At 35.6% G+C, this 15,821-nt stretch overlaps 1 long non-coding RNA gene and 1 pseudogene across 1 annotated transcript; both read right to left on the bottom strand.

The window, feature by feature from the left end:
- Window positions 1-1,061: 1,061 nt before the first annotated feature.
- On the bottom strand, window positions 1,062-1,763 carry LOC113306539. The gene is made up of 2 exons (XR_003338676.1): window positions 1,516-1,763; window positions 1,062-1,394 (listed from the first exon to the last, which is right to left on the bottom strand). It is a non-coding gene; the product is annotated as an uncharacterized LOC113306539 (long non-coding RNA).
- Window positions 1,764-3,149: 1,386 nt separating this feature from the next.
- LOC113306222 lies at window positions 3,150-6,227 on the bottom strand (annotated as a pseudogene).
- Between the last annotated feature and the right edge of the window lie 9,594 nt (window positions 6,228-15,821).

The following is a 15,821-nucleotide window of genomic DNA, read 5'->3' as shown; positions in this document are numbered from 1 at the left end:
GTATTCAGAAGAAGATGCCGTCATGGTTAAGATTCTTAATGTTGTTGCCTTCCTTCATATTGATGGTGTTGTTCATCGTAACCTCAAACCAGAGGTAATTCCCTCATTCATGATATTCCAGTCTGAGATTCGCATAGTATTTCTTTGTTCCTGGCCATAAACTTCGAGAAAACATCCTCAAGTGGAGCTTAAGTGAAATAGCTTCCTTAGAGATTCTGAAAACAGACACTTAGGAGTTGAAGTGCCACCCAAGCCTTGTGTTTTTATCATGTCTTCAATCACCATCAGTACCTTGTATTCCATGGTTTGTTTCCTTCTATCATGCACATCTACACTTCTTTGAAGACTTGCTAATGTAAGTTATCGTTGTTTGCAAGAAGTAATTAGGTGTTGAAGTGTTTTCACGGATCAGAGTCTGGTGCAGTTGTTTAATGGTGCAACAAGTATGAATGGTGAGAACCTGAGAGGAATGGTATCACAGCGTAAAAGAATTATTGTCATTCAATCAAGGTGCAGACCCTGTTGTTGTTGCAAGCCATGGAAAAGTGACAACTTACCCTATTATCCCTCCACCAATGGGAATATTATGTTTATAATCTTTGTTACAGAGAATTTGTATTCCATTAGAACAAAAGAGCTCATTTAGTCTTTCAAATAAATTTACTTAACAAAATTTGTATTCCCTTAGAACTTGGGAATTCTCCTGGATATGAACCGATTGAATATCACTACACCAAAAACAGCCATTTTGTGGCGTTTATAGGCGTTGGCATAATTTGTGCAACGAAAATAAACGTTGCTAAATAGGCGTTGCGCATACATGTGCAACGGATACCCGTTGCACAAATTAATTTGTACTCGTTTATATACGTTGCACAACCGTTGCACCTTTTCTTATTTGTGCAACGTGTAGTTTAATTTGTGCAACGCTATCATTTACAGAATAACACTATTGTGGGTCCTATTATTTATTTGGAGGCAGTTAAATGCGTTGCTCATTTCAGGGGATTTGTGCAACGGATAATATTCCCACATTTATCCGTTGCATAATAATTTTCATGTTTAAAAAAGTTACCGCCGGCACTAATTCCGGCAGATTTCTGCTCCTGAATTACAATCGATCAAGAACAATTATTGATTATAAAATGGCTGTTTTGGTGTAACAAACATGTCCTGACATAAGTTAGACTCTGGCTGGGTCAAGCGTACAGATGTTAGCTTCTAATGAGAAGTGGGTCAAAATAAACAAGATATAATTGATACAAACTCCTTTGCAGTTGCATCCAAGCAGGGGCTGAGTGAGCGAAAGATGCATTCAGGGTGATTTTCTCGTTGAAGCACACGAAAGATGAAAACGGCTAATGCGTCAAGAGTGAACGAATTTGAGTCACTTCCTGCAAAATCGAAAATTTACATTTCATATATCAACTAACTCCGGGAAAGGGAACTACTAATTACTATGATCTGTCAATTAGTTAAGATGGAAGTAGAACTGTAAAGGACAGAGTTAAGAACCTTCAGAATCAGGAACAACTGGAACTGCAGACATTCTTGTGCTTACCAGTTGGTTTTGGAACACCATGGCCATCATAATAGTGAAGAAGTACTCTCTCACCCTTGGCATGCTTACAACAGGAAAAACGAAGTTTCTTCACTTCCTCTACATTAGAAATGAGAAGATACCTGGAGCACCACCAGCCTGACCATCCCTGCAAGAGAACATTAACAGAATATGAGGAATAACACAACAAAAATTAATCATACGTAAGGTCAGCCATTTGAAGTGGGTCAAGCGTAATGGCAAGCAAACACCTTTACACAAAATGTGCGGAAAAGTGACTGACAGATAAACAAATCAACATCATTTGAGGTGCAAATTCCAAATAAATAATGCGTAACAAACATGTCCTGACATACTGGTTTGGTTGTTTCCGATTTTGAAGAAGCGATTGCTGTAAAGCCATAATTTGCTGCAGGAAATGAAAACGATAAATTGGCTGGATAGGAATAGGGTCATCTGTTATCCAACTTGCCTGGTGGAGAAGATAAAACAGAATATATCACCCAATTAAAAAAAATCAACCCACTTGAACTGATCAAGCAAGCATTGATTACTTTTCCAAAAATTGAAAAACCCAAAGAAAAGATAAAGAGCTATCAAAATGAAACCAGACTGTTGTTTCCGATGGCTACATGCAGGCCGACATATACTGTACTGAAGAAAAAAAAACGGACGAAGTAGTTGGTTATCTTAGCATGCACAGACAGATGATCTACCAGCAAATAAGGAATCCATGTTGATTAGCATGCACAGACAGATCACTTATTCGAGTAAACTTTTCATGGAAAAAAAATTAGATTAAATAAAGAACAAACCAGTCGCTATAATAATACGTGACCCACATCAAGGCTTCCACTTCCAGCAGTGGAAACTAGCATTAGAAAAGTTTTATGCAAATGCCATTTGGTTCATCAGGTTGTGATGCATTTGATTGTAGTTATGGCTTCTAATTTAACAGTTGTCCCGAGCCAATGTCCAATCATCGACTGAAATGAGAACCTCAAATCAATCAGTATTTGAAGAGAAAAATTTGTAATACTAATGATGTTATCTTTATTCTTTTTAGTATCTAGAAAGTCAAGACACCAACATAAGCATGGCCAAAGCATATCCGTTTTAGAAAGTAAAGTGTGTGAGCAAAGAAGTGAGTTTGCCTTAGTTCTGTTCACCTTGATCCTGGTTGCGTTCTTACAGGCCTTCACCTTGATCCCACGAATGAAGACTCACCTCCACTTCTTGAAACTTCAGTGTGCACATCCTTGAGCACGTAAGAAACTGTAGGTATCATACAATAATGTTTAACTGAGTTATGCTCAAGTATATAAATGAAAATACAGTATAAGGAACTTGGTATCAGTAGAATAATCACAGGTTACCATTCTTTGTGGAATTGCGGCCCGCAGTTATGCTACCAGTGGAAATATCTAGGGCGTTAACAATTTTTGGGAGAGGGAGACCCTAGCCTTGAGTGTAAACCCTTCTAATTTGAACTGCACAAAAGGTTTAACTATCAGCACCTGGAGTATGGAAATGAGAGTCATGTATGATACGAGGAAAGTCTGAGAGAAAATATATGATCTTTCTTATTCTAAAAAAATAAACAAGTGAAGATAGAAACTTGAGTTTTGGTTGCAACCTTTGCGACTATGCTCGCTCCACTAACTACCGGATAAAGACTATCAGCTTTCTTTGCAACCACGAACTTGATACCTGGAAATCTTTCAGATAACTTTATTCTGTATTTCTATGGATCTCCAACAGTATCCACATACACCTGAGATTGTTCATGGAATTATAAACGGAGTAGTGAAAGAGAGAAATGCAACACTATGCTAGAAAATCTAGCACAACTAACTACATAAAAAGAAACTCAGAGACCTCCATCGATCTTCATGGATCGGAAGGCACTGGTATTTGGTAATTACACTGAGATCTTTACTTAACATTAAAGGAGAGATATACCTCGGTTAGAAAAACACCCAAGTCAAGCACCGCAGTGACAAGGCCCATGGCAGAATTGTGTGATATTTCATTCAAGTTAACCTTGATTCTATACACAAGTAGATAAGGATATTAGTGTTAGGATATAGAAATCCATAAAAATTGAAAGGATTTAAGTGATCCAGGACTAACTTTCTTAGCATTTTAGCTGAGAGTTTCCTTGGATCTATAACATCAGCAAGCCATCCAATAGATTCATCCAACTTTGGGCTTTCAAAAAGTTCTTCCCTCTTCTCCTCTTTTAGGGTCTTTGAATCTGAATAAAAAAGAGAGCATTACCACGCATATAAAAAATCATAATGAGCTAGAGTACAAGGACAAGAAAATATTTACCAAATATAAATTATGATGCAATAGCATAAGTTCAACAAAGTTAGCACATCAATTAAGTATAAGAAGTAAGAAGGGAATTGCAACTCATGCACTAAGGACATGTCACCCTGACAATATTGAAGCTAAAAGGAAAAATATTTGGAATTAAGAAAATATTACAAACAGATACTAGAAGGCAGCTCTTTGAATACTTCAATCATCAAACCATCGAATTCTAATAGATGGATAGCTAAGTTAGCAAGAAATCCTTATCCTAGTTCAGAATTCATCAATGAGGCACCAAGACCCAGATGGCAATCAAACAACTCAATTTGTATCCAACTGAAGCCATTCTTAACAGCCATTGCTTCCTTCAACTGTCATTCTTTCATGGTACTTGTTAGACGACACAAAATTAGGAAACAAGTTATTTAGATAATGAAACATGAATCTATTTATTTCAGAAAAATATCACTCACTGACATTGGACAAATTAGTATGATGGAGAAGGCTGTTGACTGAACTCCTCAGTAACCAGACTTCAACTAACCTTCTCAGGGATAGATTTTTCACTTGGTGTCCCTGTGTCGAGTTTTCACTCCAGTGTTCTTATTTGGTGTCTACTTTTGTATGTCAAAATTTTGAAGTTCTAGTTGTGAGCTAAAGCTAGTGATTTTCCCAGATTTCTGTGTCATTCTAGTAACAAGTGTCTTAGTGTTAGTCATACATGACTACCCTCTTATTCTCCTGGTGTTCATAAGATCTAGATTTTAGTTCTCTGGGATGGAACCTCTAGTCAAAACATTCTTCATTTGGGAAAAGACCTCAATTTTGGTCTTCGACCAAAAACAAATTATGTTGATTCAAAAACGCAAAAACAAATCACATACCAAAAATCCAATTTGTAACAAAAAAAAGTTAGACCTAACCTGCAAAACTCAAGGTGGATAGACTAGTCTGATAGGAGATTGGACAATATAAGCATCCATAAACCATGGGACCTGAAATTTTCCAAAACCCATGCATTAAATCACAAAACTAATTGAATTAGAAGCACATCAAAATTTAAGGGGAAAAAATGGAATTACCTAGAACAGGACCTCTTCCAGCTTCATCTATCCCCATAAAACATGGCTCTGAAGCCCATTTCGGGAGAGGCTTCGACGGAACATCTTCTGAACCCATCTGTTGTTTGTTGATTCCGATTTCGCGCCAAAAACACTATCTCTTCAGAGGTATACACTGAGCATATAACAAAAAATCACATTGCTAAGCACAACTGATATATGGAATTGTTTTAGACTTTTAGTATATTGTCATAGGTTACCTCATCAAGTTGGTCTTGCACTCTAGCTGGAGAAACATCACGTTTATGTTCCTGGAGTATCCTAAACATCACGTTTATGGAATTGGTATTTTCGATCTACATCTTCTGATGGAGCATCGGTGTTAGTATGTGTTGCCACATATTCTTGTTCAGGTCTCTCTAAACCAACTTTTGAAGGAGTATCCTCAACTCCTGGTTTAGTGATTTGTTCGGCATCAGCAGAATGTTCTTCATCAATGACATCATTTCCTTCGCTCACCGAAACTGAAGGCAATTCTTTATGTCCCTCTGATGTATTTTCAGTGGTACTCTCACCATTTACTGATGAACTAGAAGCTACTGAATCATTGGATGCTAATAAGTTTCCTAAAGAGACACCACATATGCAGCAAAATAAGTATAAGATTGACTTTTACTCATACTATATACATCAATAACACCAAGAGTTAAAAGTTTGGCAAGAGAGGTAAAGTTGTCGAGCACAAATCATACTCTTAGTGTTGGGTCATAATAAAAGGGGTAATATAAGCGGATACCTGGTGAGTTTGATTCCGATTGCTGGTCATAGTCACTAAGCACTATCTCCGATTCCATCCATCAACATAATCTCTTCACCCGGCCTTACTGATATTTGATTCACATACAAACCCATCTCAGATTCATCTTATCTCGCTTCAATTGAAACATAGATTCGGATTTAAACCCAAACCCTAAAACAACCACCAATTCCTCCTTGTTCTCAAACCCTAACATCGATCAAACCCATCTTCAATTGACTCGAACAAAACCCATCTTCCACAGAAGCACGATTTTAAAAACTAGTATATACCTAGTGATAATCCACCAAAATCAGATGTTGAATGATTTGATTTTTGATTTCAGGGAAAAGATTAGGTTTACATTTGATTTCAGATTTTGATGGGTTTTGATTTATTGAAAGGAGGGTTACAATTTTTATGAAACGAGATAAAATCTGCGATATCTGCTGAAGAAGAAGAACATAAAAATCTCTCGATGAAAACTGGACCTAGAGAAGAACTTCTCTTCTTTTTCTCCGATGTATATCGTCGGTTCGATGAAAACTATAAAGAGAGAGAAAGGGAGATATATTGAGTGAGTGGAGGAATTTTGTTTAAGTGAAAATAAGAAAATTAATAAATAAAAATAAAATACTAACTGCCCATGAACATACTATATATTACGAAAACACCATATGATGTACAACTGATATAGGCGTGGGATGAAATATAATTAGTTTGTGCAACGGATGTATTGGTGCGCAACTGATATTAACGTTGTTAACTGTGCAACGCGATGTCCGTTGCGCACCTCTGAAAATGAAGCGTTGCTAAAACCAGGATTTGGTGTAGTGTATATTTAGAAAGAATAGAAAAAGGTATTGTTGAATGTGGCTAGATGGATTGGATGATAGTTTTATGCAGGTTATTTTGAATCCTGGCGACTTTCCGGCTGAAAATGAACTGTCGGTCAATATTGACCAATTTTGACCTGGTCAATATTGACCGGCAGTAATTCTTTTGCGGTTACAAAAATATTTGTAACGGATGTTAGCTGTTTCAACTTGCCACGTAGTAACGGCTTCAGCATGTTCTAATTTGCCACGTATTAACGGCTTGAAAATGTTACGACCATGTTGTTACAAAAAATTCGTAACGGCCATGAGCTGTTACCACGTGTCCATTCGTAACGGCTCATAGTTGTTACTAAGGCTGTTACAACCAAAATTCATAACGGTCCCATCGTCGTTACAAAAATATGTAACACCCCTTTTGTAACAGGCAAAAGCCGTTACAACCCGTTTTAGTAACGGCTCATTTTTGTTTCTAATCCCAGAACTTGGTGTAGTGATATGGCTAACTTCGGTTAACTATTGTTGAGCCAACTGTACACGTTTAGGTACGGTTACCCATATCTAAATGAAAGTATATTTCATTTGTGTGTAACAAGCTAAGACCATCTAATGGTGGAGTGATATTTCTTTGGTTTTAAGCAAACTCAGCTTGAATCTTAAATCAGGTTTTCATCTAACGGTGAATATTGATTGCTTTGTTTCAAAGATATCAAACCATGATTTAAAGCCTATATAAGGGAGAACTCTAGCAACTGGGAAACCTAATACGCACACCTCGTGTGTGATACAAGTTGCGTACTAGAGTCGGTACTCCTTTAACCTCGGTTTTTCCTAAAACCATTATAGGTTAACGACTTAAAGACTTCATTGGGATTCTGAAGCCAGACCCCAACTATTTTCTCTATAGTTGTGTGTTCTGATCTTACTTGTTCTATCGTATTGAGTATTATCTTCTCTAAGATTGGCTCGAGATTTATCTCTGATAGGTAAGATAAAAGTAATCACAAAGCTCTTCGTCTCATTCTTTGTGATTCCATAATAACTTGTTCTACTACCATATAGTTAAGTTATTGTGTGGTGATTCATATTTATAGGCTGTTCTTCGGGAATATAAGACCAGATTATCAATTGGTTCATGTTCACCTTGATTTATCAAAAGATGGAATAAAAAATTCGTAGGTATTTCTGTGGGAGACAGATTTATCTATCAGAATAGACTTTTCTGTGAGAGACAGATTTGTTTATAAAGTCTTCGATTTTGGGTCGTAGCAACTCTTAGTTGTGGCTGAGATCAGCTAAGGGAATCAAGTTCCTAGAGTCCTACTGGGATTCAGAGGCGTAAGGAACACGACTTTACCTTAATCAGTGTGAGACTTGGTTAGGGCTCAACTACATTCAAGTTCAAAGTTAACTTGTAGTAGGCTAGTGTCTGTAGCGGCTTAATACAGTGTGGTGTTCAACTGGACTAGGTCCCAGGGTTTTTCTTCATTTGTGGTTTCCTTGTTAACAAAACTTCTGGTGTCTGTGGTATTTCTTTTCCGCATTATATTTGTTTATATAATTGAAATATCACAGGTTCTGCATATATCAATCAATTGGTAAATTCGACCTTTGGTTGTTGATTAAAATTGATTGACACTTGAGCATTGGTTTTCGATACGTTCAAGTTATTTATCATTTCAATCAGGCTCACAACTTTCTATCTGTTCGATTGCAGATTGTATTAAGAAATTGAGATATAACTCTTGGATGTTTTTCCTTGATTGAGTCTGACTGTCTAGTTGATTCTCGTGGAATTATATTGGAGTTAGTCCATACAGATTGCTGAACTAAATATTGGGTGTGGTTGTTACACCCCTGTTTTTTCAATTGGTATCAGAGCAGGAAAACACATTTAAGACCTCATAAGTATGTGCTTGTAGCAATCTGTCTCTATGGACAGAAGCGATATCTCTATAAACTTACCGCCAGTCTTCGATGGCTCGAATTACTTATGGTGAAAAATTATGCGTGCCTTTCTTCAAGCACGTGATTTTCAATCATGGGTTAATGTTTTTAATGGCTATCCTCCAATGGTTACAGTAGATGGTGTAACTGTTGCAAAGGATATTGGTAGGTATGAGCCTGACAAGACTCTCGCTGCAAAGAATAATTCTGACGGCTTAAACGTTATCATACATGCCACTACCCCAGATCTTCAGCACCATGCAACTACGTGCACTCGGTCTAAAGATGCTTGGAATATCTTAGAAACCGTATTTGAAGGGAATACCTCTGAAAAGGAAGCTAGGCTTCAAAACCTAAATTCTGATTGGGAAAACCTTCGTATGGATGATGAAGATTCATTTGATGAGTTTAATCATAAAGTTTCTGAAATTGTTAATGCATCCTTTGCATTGGGCAAGACTATTCCTGAAAAGAACATTGTGATGAAAATTCTCAGATCGTTACTGGATAGATATAATTGTAAGAAACATGCCATCATTGAAGGAAATAACCTTCATGCACTTTCCAAAAATACTCTTGTTGGGAATTTAAAGATCTTTGATATTTGAGCGTACATCCAAATATGGAAAGGATATTGCTTTCAAAGCACAAAAGAACACTAAATTACTTGGCAAAAGTAAAAGTGTTGGCAAATCTGTAGTTGATCCTATTGAGACTGATTCATCAGATGAATATCTTGACAACTCATTCTCACTGATCACAAGACAATTTAGATATCTTCTTTTTAAGAGAGGTAAACGGTTCATCAGAGATAAAGCCATGTCATCATTCAAACCTCATGACCGTGTCCCTCCTAAAAACAAGGACACCGCCGATACTGATGATGAGGATATGCCACAGTGATTTAAGTGTAAAGGTTTTGGTCATTTTGATAATGAGTGTCCAAATCGTAGAAAATACACTGGGAACAAAGGTCTTACTACAACTCTTGATGAAATGTCTGATCACTATGATTCAAATGAAGATGAAAAATCAAGTGTTGCACTCCTTGGTGAAAATATTGATTTTGATAATTGTAGCAATACGTATATCAATATTTTTAGGTTGTTCTTCGGGAATATAAGACCGGATTATCAATTGGTTCGTGTTCACCTTGATTTATCAAAAGACGGAACAAAAACTTCATAGGTATTTATGTGGGAGATAGAATTATCTATCAGAATAGACTTTTCTGTGGGAGAAAGATTTGTTTATAAAGTCTTCGACTTTGGGTCGTAGCAACTCTTAGTTGTGGGTGAGATCAGCTAAGGGAATCAAGTGTGTAGAGTCCTGCTGGGATTTAGAGGCGTAAGGAACGCGACTGTACCTTAATCGGTGTGAGACTTGGTTAGGGCTAAACTACATTCCAGTCCGAAGTTAACTTGTATTAGGATAGTGTCTGTAGCAGCTTAATACAGTGTGGTATTCAAAACTGGACTAGGTCCCGGGGTTTCTTTTCCATATTATATTTGGTTTCCCCGTTAGCAAAACTTCTAATGTATGTGTTATTTCTTTTCCATATTATATTTGTTTATATAATTGAAATATCACAGGTTGTGCGTAGTTCAATTAATTGGTAAATCCGACCTTTGGTTGTTGATTGAAATTGATTGACACTTTAACATTGGTTTTTGATACCGTTCAAGTTATTTCTCATATCAATCAGGCTCACATATTTTTATTTGTTCGATTGCAGATTGTATTGAGAAATTGAGATATAACTCTTGGATGTTTTTCCTTGATTAAGTCTGACTGTCTAGTTGATTCTCTTAGAATTATATTGGAGTTAGTCCATACAGATTGCCAAACGAAATATTGGGTGTGGTTGTTAGACCTCCATTTTTTCAACACCGATTAAGATAAATTCGCGTTCCTTACGCCTCAAGAACCACGCCGGATTCTGCGCACTTGATTCCTCTTAGTTGATCTCACCCACAACTAAGAGTTGCTACGACCTAAAGTAGAAGACTTATAAACAAACATGTCTCCCACAAATATGTCTATTATTTATTCGGTTTTTGTTCCGTCTTTTGATAAAATCAAGGTGAACAAGAACCAACTAATAATCTGGTCTTATACTCCCGAAGAGCAGACTAGAAATATTAGTCACCTCACAATAACCCAACTGATTAACAGGAAAATTTATTGCGGAATCACAAGAGTCTGAGACGAAGAACTGTTGTGATTACTTTTTTTATCTTACCGATCGAAGATAAATCTCGAGTAAATCTTAGAGAAGATAAAACTCAATACGATGGAACAAGTAAGATCAGAATACACAACTACTACAGAGGAAATAGTTGGATCTGGCTTCACGAATCCCATTGAAGTCTTCAAGTCGTTAACCTATAATGGTTTTGGAAAAACCTAGGTTAAAGGAGAATCAACTCTAGTACGCAACTGGGAACACACATAAGTGTGGGGATTAGGTTTTCCATTATATGGTCTGTCAAATCAGGGTTGCTTTCAATCAAAGCTAAGATATCTTAGTAGCAAAGCATTCAATATTCACGTTAGATAAAAACATGATTTAAGATTCAAGCTAAGTCTTCTTAAAAATAAAGAAATCAATCTCCACCATTAGATGGTCTTATCTTGTTACACACAAATGAAATATACCTTCATTTAAATATGGGTTACTAAAAAGGCAAGGGTACCCAAATATACCTCAAGCTAAAACTTTTCCTACCTATAAGTCATTTCTCCGAAAGTGATTGTCTATGGACTGAGTCGAGACAATGCAACTAGTCGGTTCACACTTCATGTGATCGTCTATGGATACGAGATCAAGACAATACAACAATGAAGTATGTTTACTTGATAAAAAGGTTCGGACTTAACCAAACACAATAGGATTGCTTATCAAGTAAATAAAAATTAACGTTTGTGTAATTTACTTTAACTATAATAAAACAATTATAATACGGAAATATAAATTAAATGACACAACAAGATTTTGTTAACAATGAAACCGCAAATGCAGAAAAACCCCGGGACCTTGTCCAGAATTGAATACTCTCATGATAAATCCGCTACACAAAATTAAACCTACTTCGTATAGTTGAGACCAAGCAACTAAACCTATAGTTCACCTAGTTCCGTCTGTATTCCCACGCCTCCAACTTATGAATAAATCACGTACTTGGAACAATTCCTTTGGTTCGTATTCCAAACAGTAAAGGAACAACAAATTTATTAGGTATCAACTTTATTCAACCAAGTGATGTCAGTCGGATAAAGGCTCTTCTGTTTATCTTAACATAACTCCTTTGTCAGGTTCTTAGATCTATCTTATGTTCAATCACCAAAGGTAATTGTTAAGATTTTGCAATCAATACTTTTAATCACAACGAATTGTATTGATGTCGATCTACACAACTAATCAGTCCAATCTACCACAAGGATAAACTGATTATAGTTGGATCCTCTTATACCGAAACAAGTATTGTGCACACTAAAGATTATGAACCCAAAATCATAAATCTTCAATATCTTCTTTGTCTTCAAATCTTCTTAGATCTTCAATAAACACTTGCACACAACAACTTGAATCTCTTGTAATCAATCACGCACAGAACGGAGTCTGTTAACAATAGATTATCACAAGATCGTCTTTAGCACTAACAACAGTCTAAAGATCCCTGTCGAAACTTCGATCTAGTTTGAATGAATCTTATATCAGAAGAGAAGATTCTCAAGCATAAACAAACTAGGTGCAATTAAAGTTCATCCACCGTTAGTCAATCCAATCAATCGAAAACACAAGATAAACCGCAATTATCTAGTTTCCCACCAACGGTACTCGTAGAGCTTCTCAATCCCTAAGAAGACTTTAAACTGAGCGGTCGTAAGAGATTTCGCCTAATTAGGTTACTATCCTCTCCGAATAGGCGGCTACACCAGTAACAACACAACCGAGGAAGTTTGCTGTCACGAAGGATTAGTTTGCTAGAAATGCAAACTTCAAGTATTTATAGACAAGGAAGTTTGGACACCAAGGAATTTCCAAAACTGAAAATATTCTCAAAGATATTCAATATATTCCAAATTCGGTTTTCGTAATTCCTGGAAATGCTCTGTCCAAAATAATGACCGAAAATCTCTTTGGAAAATCTTTAACTGGTAAATGCACATTACTAATTCTTATTTTCCTAAAATAAAATTAACAACCTTAATTAAAAGATTCCTAACTTATTTATATTTCGATCCTGGGATTTTCTTCCTGTAGCTATTAAGGAATAACTTTGAACAATAAAAGATAAACATTATTGTACGTGTTCAAAGTATGTCGACATCCTTACTTTGTGAGTCCTATTTCATACTTACAACCTTGAAACTGATTTTCCACACTTCCAAACAAGTTTAGAATTGGTTCATCTGACTTTCAAGACTATGTGATTGATCAAGAACACTCAATCACAAATCATGGGTTTAACGGTTCTACCAAAACAATTTTCGGTTCTACTTCCATGTGAGTATTGTGTATTGTCACACTATCTTTCCAAAATTCAGTTGACTAGGTACTAGGATCGGTTTCCCACACAAATATATATATATATATATATATATATTATCTAACTTATATGTGTTGCACATGTCCATAGGATCGGTTTCCCTTTCTGCTAAAAACATACTGCACCTCATACAAGGATCGATTCACCTTTGTGATGTGTTGCACCTCTTCGTAGAATCGGTTTCCCTTTACCCAGATTCGGTTCAACAAATCACAAACTCGATCATACCATCTCAGGTGATTACTTAAGATCGGTTTCACTAATAAAAGTCATACCCATACATAAGTCAGGCCTTTGTGAATAGTTTTAACAAGAACACAAACAAGTTGTGAGCGGTTATACTAAATCACACATATTGGATGTTCACAAGATATGCAATGAATAACAATCCCAATAACGCCTGGAGATTTCCTTTTCGATTCATAAACAAGTTTATGAACTTACTTCCTTAAAACACATGTAAAAACATTGTTTGCTAGGATGAAATCCTCACCTCATACCCATACATAATCATAATATCATTTAAACTATTATGCCGATGTCTTATCTACAAAGTTTAATGGTTAAGCAATAAACTTCATATTGTATTCCTTAATACTATGTTTATCTAGAGTGTTCATGCTTTGCAGTTTCGTTTTCAATATGCACGACTTGAAAGATATATTAGGGAATGAAAAAGTTCAAGTCAAATATCACTAACTTCAAGTGGAAGGATGATGTTGTCGTTGTAGCTTCTTACTTCTTCAAGTCTTCGCACTACTTGTAATGTCTCATACCCTAATACTTTCAAGCTAACCTATACGAAGTTGACTCTAGTACATAATCAAGCGACTCTTAAAATGAGTTTTGATTCACTAAAATATGACAACCAAACTTGACATACCAACGCTTGGTGGGTTCAACCGAGCGATGCTCTAACATCTCCCCCATTTTCAATTTTAGTGACAAAACTCTTACAATCATATGGATAAACAAATTACAAGAATTCATTACACATACGCTTAATTCCCGAATTCAACAACACAATAACCTGCATTCATTGAATCCTTAAATGTCGTTGTTGACATTATAATAACAAAGCTAATACTCCCCCTAAAGGCGAGATAGGTATATTTCATCAATCCACACGTCTTTGTTATACCAATTAATATGATATGATACTCCCCCTTAGTCTATGCTTTCACTCTTTCGTTAGATAAACGTTTAAGCATAAATGTTCTTTTCCTTAGTGATACCAATCAATATAAAATCAATAACAGTATCACTTGTTTAGTCCATATATTTCTCCCCCTTTTTGTCAAAAACTGACAAAGAAACGAAAAAAATAAAGGACAACACGAAAAGAATCTTACAAATCTCAAAATAGACTTGCAAACCTATATAGTTAAGCACGAGGGTTCCACACACCATTTTTGATAATCAATATCAAAACCGAAACTACAAAGTAATTTGTTTTGATATGTTATCAAGGAAACAATTGCCCGAAGCAATTTTCCCAATTTAGTTTAGCAAACCAAAAATCAACTGAGCAACTTAGTCCCTTTGCTAAACCGATTGTACAAATACAACCGCTTTATTCGATAAGACCAAAATAAAGATAACTCTATTTTTCTCACCAGGTTCTAATTATCCATATAACTTAGACCTTTCAATTTTAAACAAGACAAGTACTAGGTTAGTTAACTAGCATTTCTTTTTAATGCATTCGATTAGACTTGAATAACCGAAACCTCCACTTTGATAAGTTTAACTAAGATAAACTTAGCTTCTCTTATCCGGAATCGAATTGGACTAAACAATCCATCCTGTAAACCTTTTTTTTTGTTAAGCCATAAATAATTCATACAAACCAAATAAATCAACTTGCAAAATTATTCACCTCAACCGGAAGCAATTGAATCAACATAAGCATTTAAAAACCGCAATTGCACCGAAATTTTGTAAGCCTAAACAATTGATACCACACAATAAAGCAAGATAACAATATTTTTTCTTAACCTGAACCAATTGAATCACACACACATAATGGAATAAAACATCAATTGTACCGAAATTTTTTTAAGCAAAAGCAAAATATATATAAATAAAAGTCAGGCTTTTCTTAAACAAGAAAACAATTGACTAACAAGATTGTTACCTCAAATTTCGCATCCACTTCTCCAATATGTTTGCATCTTCTTCCAGGGATAATTGATATCGAAATATCATTATGTTGTCATCCTTATGCAAAACAAAAGAATAACAACAACCAACCTTTACCATAGAAAGGTTTAAAATCGGTTTTAACAATTGCAAGCAAAAGTTGAAAACCATCGAAACACATATGCTTTTATGTTAAACCAAAACCGATTCAATATCTTGTGACTTTTTCACATATTGTTTCTACCAAAATCCCTCATGATCCTTTGATAAAGCCTACTAACATGGGCTAGAACTTAATCCTGCTATATCAAAAAGTCACCCAAACCATAAGGGTTTACAATATTATGAGATCGAATATCAAGGTAATAAAACCAAAATCAAACATCCCATAAACATCCGTAGCAATAATAAAGCATTCAAGCACAGGCTATGTAAATCAAAAACCATCACAAGAAAAATTATAAATCAAATAATTGTATTCATAATAGTTTTATTGATAATAGACTTAATACAATCATTGAAAGAAATCAAAAATTGATGTTTATTTTCCTTTGCAACTCAGTCCTTCATATCAGTGCTAAATGAAGGTGGATTATTACTTTCAGA

This window comes from Papaver somniferum, chromosome 8, assembly GCF_003573695.1.
Source record: "Papaver somniferum cultivar HN1 chromosome 8, ASM357369v1, whole genome shotgun sequence".
Taxonomy (NCBI): domain Eukaryota; kingdom Viridiplantae; phylum Streptophyta; class Magnoliopsida; order Ranunculales; family Papaveraceae; genus Papaver; species Papaver somniferum.
This window is presented reverse-complemented; position numbering and strand designations above follow the sequence as displayed.